Below are 6000 nucleotides of genomic sequence, written 5' to 3'. Positions count from 1 at the left end.
CTTTGGGGGCCTCTGAAAAATTCACGAGTTGTTGAGCCTGCGGGGTCCTGCCGAACCGGCCACATCAGGTCTGTCTCTTGTCCTTGTCTGCCCAGGGCTCCTGGCTCCCTCCCCTCAAAGCAGACATCATCTTCTCTCCCTACCCCGGGGTCCAGCGTGGCCCTGGCAAGGACCATCCTGTGTCTGAACAGTAGTTTTGGACCCCAGCAATGGGGTTTTGGGGTTTTTCACAAGGGAGTGACTGTCCTTGTGGGTACCTGTGGGTATGTCTCCGAGTGGGACCATGGTATGCCAGATCAGATCTGGACATCTCGTGTGCACCCAGTGTGAGCCTGTGTGGGGCTGCTGAGGTGTGCAGAGAACTCGGGGGGCATCCCGGAGCTCTGAGAGCTGGTGCCATGACGGCAGGCATGTGTGTATGTATATGCAAGTGGCTGTGGGTGTGCGTGTGTGTGCCCACATGTGTGCGTGCGTTTGGATGCGTGTTTGTGCGTGCTCAAGCGTGTGCACGCACACACCATCCCGCGTCTCAGCCCTGTGTGCCCTGCCCGCCGGCTGTCTAGTGCCGGAGCTGGGCCCCGAGAAGCACTGTGAGAGGCCGGACTCAGGCAGTGCAGGGCCCTTGCCCAGTCCCGTGGCCTCGCAGGCAGCAGCTCGATGGACAGCCGGCCTGTGGGGGGTGCGCTCTCGAGGTTGCTCCCAGCGCCGCTGGGGTGAGTCAGTGTGGGACGGAGCATGGTGTCAGTAAGAGATACGGGGTGCCGTCTCCTTCCCTGGCTTCGCTCCCTGTGTCTCACTGTGGGGGTCATCTGGGGCAGAGGTAGAAGGGGGTGGGGGGCTTGAGTCAACAGCTCCGATGTGGGCTCGGGGTGGGGCCGGCCCCGTGACTGTCATCACCCAGGGGCTGGGCCTGGACTGTGGGCTGGGTGGGGGCCCAGGGCAGGGTTGGGGGGGGTGAGAGAGCACCCAGGTCGTGCTTAACCCGTGTCCACCCGGGGCAGGGTGGGTTGGCCTGGGGACGTCAGTGGCGGGGGCATATTGGACCCTGGGCTGCCTCCCTGAATGTCCATGGTGAAGTGCGTGCTGGCGGCTGGGGGGAAGGGAGCCTTGCTCCTGCTCATGGAAAGGACATGGGGGGCTGCGGGCTGGACTTGTGCCGGCCCTGTGCGTCTGATGGGCCTGCGGGGGTGCCTGGCCCAGCACCCTGGGGGCTGGTCACTGCCAGCTGCCGTTTGAGGTTGCAGAAGCCAAGCCGGCTGGGACCGCTGGGCTCCTGGGCCGTCGGTTAGGAAGCGGAGGGCGACGTGGAACCAAACTCGGAGCCAGAGGGCACGCAGAGGGAGGGAAGCGATGGAGAAGAGGGCCGGGCCCCTGAAGCCCGCGGTGGGGGGGGGTGGCTGTCCCCTTTCACCTCCAGGTCTGTGAGCAGAGCCGGTGCCCTCCCAAGCGAGCGGGGCCTAGACCGAAGCTCTGCGCACCTGCAGGGCTGCGGTCTGGTCCAGTGGCTCTCGGGGAGGGGTGCTCCCGGGACGCCGGCTGCCTTTACCCTGTGTGTGTCCCAACACCCAGGCCTCCATTCTGCGTGAGGGAGCAGTGCGTGTTGGAAATGGAGGGTGTTCAGAGAGAACGGATACATTTATTTTTACTTTAATGCTTATATAATGCTGGGCATTGTCTAACTGCTTCACAAACCTTAACTCACTGCGCGGTCGTGACAACCCCGTGATGTACGTACTATTATTATCACCCATTTACAGACCAAGAAACCGCAGCACGGAGAGGTTCAGCAACCCGCCCAAAGCCACGTGTGTGTGTTAAGCCTGTGAATCGTGAGACGTCGCAAAGACTCCGTTGTTCTGTGATGGGGTAAACGTAGCGTTTTGTCAGCAAGCTAGAACATGACAGCGTGGAAGGTGCTGGGCTACCGTGCTGAGCTCTGATGAGGAGCTGGTGATGGGCCTGACCGGCTGCCCCTTGGCGATCGTGGACCTTCACGGAGATACTTGCCTGTACAAAGCCCTTTGGGGTGGGGGGAATGCCGCCCTCCTTCCCGATATCCCAGACTCCTGCCTCCTTTCTCATGACAATTCTCATCCCTTGGCTTGGGTATTATTGGGAGCTTTGGGGAGAAAAATCCATGTACAAGCGCTTTTTCACACTAAGGTGTGGATGGCTAACTTACCAGAAATATTGGCATTTTATGAGAAGTTTGTCAGCCTAAACCTTGGTGTGCCTACCTCAGCTCCCAGCCACATGGGGATAGAGAACCTTCTGCTGGGGGGGTGGGGGTGCTTTCCTGTGCACGGCAGCGGCTCTCCGCCCACTAACCCGAACAGCTGCTCCCGTCGCGGCGACCAGAGACAGCCCCAGGCATTACTGGGCCTACACAGAGCCCTCTCTGTTGGGGGACGCCAGAAAGGGAGGTGGTCGGTGTGTCCGAGGTGAGGGGGTGGACAGAGTCTTCTCTTCAACAGCAACCTGCGCGGGGGCTCTGTAGGACGTGAAGGAAGAGGGCTCAGTGGCGGCCTGGGATTCCCACGGCTCCTTCCTGACCTCCCCTGGACACTACTCCAAGCTGGACATTGCTGGGGACGTTTTGCAGCTCCGCTCAGGTCAGTGTCCCAGCAGCCCCACGTGGTGGGGGCCTCTTCCCCCTGCTTGACCCGTGAGAAGCCCAGGGCTCTGCTCAAGGTCTCAGAGCTCAGACGAGGTCGTGGGTCACCTCAGGGTCGCGTCCTGCAGCAGCCACACCCGCCTTCAGTGATGCGATGGGCAGGAGCCTGGTGTTCGCTGGCCGCGTGGTTCCTCAGGAGCCATCCAGGCAGGGCCGTCGGGCTGGCGATGCCTCCGGATCTGTCTGGGCCGACGATAGCTTGGGTCTGCCGACCAGAGAGTCCAGGCTTCCTGTTGCATCCCCTTAGCTCAGCATGTGGTGACCTTGTCCTGGGGGGGGGGGGGCGACACGGACAGCCCACAAGCCCTGCCCCAGGTTGGGCACCTCTGTCCAAAGCCTACTGGACATCTGGCCGAGCAAGCAAGGCCCTCCGATGAGCTAGGGCCAGCCATGGGCGGGCAGCCAGGACCCAGATGCTGACAGCCTATATGTGGGCAGGCAGCTGACCACTCTGCTGGCCACGAGTCAGCATGGCACTGAGCTCCAGCTGCCCATGTCCTCTCATGGACTAGCACTGCAGTCCCTGAGCCACCCGGGCCCCAGGCCAGTCATCAAGGGCACGTCCTGGCTGGAGGCTCCTAGTGATGTCGAGCCCTAGAACCAAGTGACTGTCATTCAAGGAATGTTGAAGAGCAACTCTCTGGGCAGGGCTGGGGGTGTGAGTGCACGAGGGTGTAAGTGTGTGCATGGGACTGAGGGTGTGTGTGCTGCCTGCCAGCGGAGGGTGAGCAAGAGGCAAATGAGCAACAGTTTCAGATCTCGATGAGGAACCAGGACTGAGAAGGGCTCAGGCGTCCCCTTCAGAGAAGACCCACAAGTAGGACCTCCCTGAGAAGATGCGCAGAGGCCTCCGTGTGCCAGCAGAGGAAACGGAACTCCTGGTACAGGAAGCGGTACATACGGACAGTCCTTTCCTGACTTGAGGGTCCCTGAGGCTGTGGTGTGCCTGGGGTGGGTGGGGGGATGGGGCAGAGCAGTGGGACGTGCAGATGGGGTGGTCTGAGAGCTGCCGGACTGGATTACAGAGGTGAAGAGAGTGCCGGGTTGGGTCGAAGGGCCATGGGAGCACTGACGGGTCCAGACCCTCGGAGGGGCCTGGCTCAGACCTGCCATCCCGGTGCGTGAGTGAGGGCACATCTGTCCCTCGGACGTTATCTGCCGCAGAACGGGGACCATCGGTCACAGTTTTTTCATTTGCCCAGAGGTGTGGAAAGGGGCGTCGGGGGTGCTTTCTCTGTGGACCAGAACTGACAAAATGCACGACCTCCCAAACACCGCCCCTGTGTGTTCCTGGCGGCCAGCCTGGGGCGGGGCCGGGGCCGGGGGCGGGGTGCAGTGGGGGTGGGGCCATGGGGGAAGAGGCCCAGCAGGGGCTCCCTTGAAGGCCCAGAATCTAGCGGTTGGCTTCCGCCCTTTGGATGCGTCCAGGACCGCCGTCCCTCCGCAGCCCAACTCCACGTCGTGGACAACCTTGGACTCCTAGTGCCAAAGAATGATCACGGCTGCAAAATACCAACCAGCTCCCTCATGTGATTAATTCCTTTGCCAGGGGCTGGGGAAGCTTGTTGCGAGCTCCGATCCTTGAAAAAAACCTATAAATTAAATTTTTATTGACTTTCGTATAAGATGTTTTTAAAAAAATCAATGCTTTCATATTAAATCTTTTCCTTGCTGCCCTGCTCCCCGGTGAGCTGGGTAAATTCAGCCCTTCCTCCTCCTAATATCGGAAAATCCCCTGGAGGGAGGGCTGGGACTTTCTGTCTGGGTAGGCACTTCCTGTTGTCCAAAGACAAGATCAAGACAACGACAGCCCTGACCCAGGTTGGGGATTGAGAGCCTGTCTCTTCTCATTTCCCCAAATAAAGTCTTATTTCTTGGGCGGGTGGAGTGTCCCCTCTGGCCTCTGCCGGGGTCATCTGTCCTCCTGAGGACTGCGGAAGGAGCTCGCTCTTTTTCTGCTGGGAGGAGGTGGGTGCTGGTGAAGCAGGGAGCTTTGCTTTTCAGTGTCTGCTCCCGGGGTCCCCGTGGTCACTGGCCCAGAGAACTCGAGTGTGGCTGAAAACCTGGATGTAAATATCTTCTGCGTGACCATGAGATGCCCACACAGTGTCCGGGGGCTGCACCGGCTCCACGAGCAGGTCACCTTCCCCTACCCTACCCCGGAACGGCCCGTGCAGCGCCACTGCTGTCCCTTGGCCAGGACGAGCAACATCGGAAGCCTGTTTCTTCTGGACTCACTTCCCCTATGCCCTGATGTCTTCTCTGTGGGACCCGCCGTCCTATGTTGTCTGTGAGACTAGAGTCATGACCTCCCCAGGGCTGCCTCCCAGGAAAGGCCAAGTGCCCTCACGGCCTGGTACCTCTGGGGAAGAGGAAACAGACCAGATGTGCTGCCAGTCTGGTTTCCACAGCCGGCGGCGGTGATGCTGGGCTCTGGGGAACACGACAGCGGGCAGGACACATGCGAAGGCAGGGCAGTGGGGTCCCAGCCCTGTGTGGTGGGTTCCCTGATGGGGAACACGGAAGAGCCCTTTGGGGGCAGGGGGATCTGTGAGACCTTGGAGTTGGCCTCGCGTGAGAGAACAGCAGTGGCCACGCTATTTTCTCAGCTCAATAGTTCAATCTCGGCTGCTTAGTGCAGCCAACGATGTGGGGGCGGGAGGAGGAAGCAGGAGGGGAGGCCAGCAGCAGCACGCTGCTCCGGAGGCTCTGGGGAGAGTGGCCGGCACTGGAGGTGCTGAAAGGACAGCGCCCAGCCTGGTGGGCCAGCCTCCTGTCCAGGGGAAAGCGTCTCCCCAGACCGGAGTGGGTGCTGTGTCCATCTGGACTTTTCCACTCCTCTTTTCTGGATCCCATCAGTGCAGTCTTGGCAAAGATGGCTTGAGGCTGAAAGCTCTCCCATCTATTTTTAAATAAATGAAATTCCTGTCTCTTGCATGGAATTCACCCCAACTAAGCATTTACCCCCATAACCCTGATCCCTGGGTTGCGGGGGTAAAGGGCATTGTTGACCAGGTTGCTGACAACCGGACAATGGTGTGCATGGCACAAAACTGAAAACACGCGTGTTCAGTGAGCCAGCTCATTAAAAGGACATCCTAAACCGAGGATTTTCAAGACTTGATATGGGATTCATCTGCCAGAACCTCTGGGAAATGTGTCAGGCCTTCCTGGGGTCTCTGCTTGAGACAAGAGAACAGAGGGCTTGGGGGAGGAAAGGTGTGCCTGCATCCCTAGCAGCTCCCCTCCAGCTTGGCCAGGAGTGCTCCCGCGGAAGGGCCTCCCCCAGGAGGCTGTGGAGGCAACTAGTCTGTCCTTAAGGTCTC

Source organism: Meles meles, chromosome 16 (assembly GCF_922984935.1).
Source record: "Meles meles chromosome 16, mMelMel3.1 paternal haplotype, whole genome shotgun sequence".
NCBI classification, from domain to species: Eukaryota; Metazoa; Chordata; class Mammalia; order Carnivora; family Mustelidae; genus Meles; species Meles meles.
Note: the sequence above shows the minus strand (reverse complement) of the source record.